This window comes from Rhinopithecus bieti, unplaced genomic scaffold, assembly GCF_001698545.2.
Source record: "Rhinopithecus bieti isolate Rb0 unplaced genomic scaffold, ASM169854v2 scaffold_7884, whole genome shotgun sequence".
In the NCBI taxonomy this organism is placed as follows: Eukaryota; Metazoa; Chordata; class Mammalia; order Primates; family Cercopithecidae; genus Rhinopithecus; species Rhinopithecus bieti.
In genome coordinates, this window is record NW_016806331.1 from 6,632,425 (window position 1) to 6,634,210 (window position 1,786).

At 45.0% G+C, this 1,786-nt stretch overlaps 1 protein-coding gene across 1 annotated transcript in view; it reads right to left on the reverse strand.

The window, feature by feature from the left end:
* Positions 1-202: 202 nt before the first annotated feature.
* Positions 203-1,786, reverse strand: part of OR6M1 (olfactory receptor family 6 subfamily M member 1) — a 17,060-nt gene continuing 15,476 nt past the window's right edge. Inside the window, 1 exon segment of the mRNA XM_017875653.1 lies at positions 203-421. The gene's annotated coding sequence lies outside the window, so the exon portion shown is untranslated.

Here is a 1,786-nt window from a genome sequence, read left to right on the forward strand (position 1 = left end):
GCTATGAGAACTTGTAACTGGAGGTCCTAATCCTGGCGGTGGTGCTGGTAGAGAGGTAGTTAGGGAAAGCTTTCTTGAATAGTGACATTTGAACTGAGTCTGTGGAATGCCTGGGCAAGCTGAGGCTGGGGGTGAGGTTGGGAAATGGGGTATACACCAAAAAGTGTCTGAGACATATGTCAATTGATTTAGAGGTTTATTTTGCCAAGGTTGAGGACACACCATGGAAAGTAGGCACAAGTTACAGTGGGATCTGTGGCCTGTGCTTTTTCCAAAGAGGGTTTTGAGGACTTCAATATTTAAAGGAGAAAGAGCAGGCAGGAAAGGAAGGAGGAAAGAAAAAAAGGGGAGGGTAGGCAGCTAGCAAGAAGTCCCATTCTTGTGAAACTCTGATCAGTGCTCAGCAATCCACATTTTACATCTGAAAAACAAGTAGTGGGGACAAAGTCAGTTATGCATAGATCTGCATTTTCTATAAGGTACAGTAAATGTGAAGTAAAGTAAACGTGTCTAGAAACAAAAGGAATTTCAGAAGCAAACATTTAGAAACAAAAAGTATGTGTTTAGAAACAAAACAAAAGGAGGGCAGTTTTTGTGTGATTCAGTTCCCAAGCATAGCTTTTCCCTTTGGCACAGTGAGTCTGGGGTCCCAAGATTTTGTTTTCCTTTCACTGAGGCGAGTAAAAAAGAATACGTGAAGTAATGGGAAATCGTGTATACCAGAGCTCTGAAATGGGAAGGAGCTTGGTGTACTGGAGAAACTGAGAGGAGACTGGTGTGGCTGTGGTCTGAGAGCGATAGAGGAATTTGTGAGACCTGATACTGTGGACAGAGATCAGACCTAATAGACTAATGGTCTTATAGGTTGAATTAACTGCTGAAATTAATGAGAAGCTGATAGGGTATGGTGGCTCACACTTGTAATCCCAGCACTTTGGGAGGTTGAGGCTGATGGAACACCTGAGCTTAGGAGTTCGAGACCAGCCTAGGAAACATGGTGAAACCTTGTCTCTACAAAAAAATACACACACACACACACATGCATACACTTAGCTAGGCGTGGTGGCATGCATATGTGGTCCCAGCTACTCCGAAGGCTGAGGTGGGAGGATCACTTGAACCCAGGAGGTGGAGGTTGCAGTGAGCCAAGATCACGCCACTGCACTCCAGCCTGGGCAGCAGAGTGAGACGCTGTCTCCAAAAAAATAAATAAATAAATAAAATAAAATTAACGGAAAGCCATTGGAGTTTTTTTATTAATTGAGCAATATGATTAGATATACACCTTTGTTAAGGTCTTTCTGGTCACTGAGGAGAATGGAGGGGACCATGAGTGGATGAGGAGAGGTAACTTAGGAAGCTATTACTGTAGATCAGGTACTTGGACTCAAGCAATAATAGTAGATATGGAGGGCATTGGGTTATTTCTTTAAAACTATTTAATGCAGAGCAAAGAACTAATTGTTAGAAAGATGGTTATTGTTAGAAAAATTGTTAGAGGCCAGGCGCGGTGGCTCAAGCCTGTAATCCCAGCACTTTGGGAGGCCGAGACGGGCAGATCACGAGGTCAGGAGATCGAGACCATCCTGGCTAACACGATGAAACCCCGTCTCTACTACAAAATACAAAAAACTAGCCGGGCGAGGTGGCGGGCGCCTGTAGTCCGAGCTACTTGGGAGGCTGAGGCAGGAGAATGGTATAAACCTGGGAGGCGGAGCTTGCAGTGAGCTGAGATCCGGCCACTGCGCTCCAGCCTGGGCAACAGAGCGAGACTCCATCTCAAAAA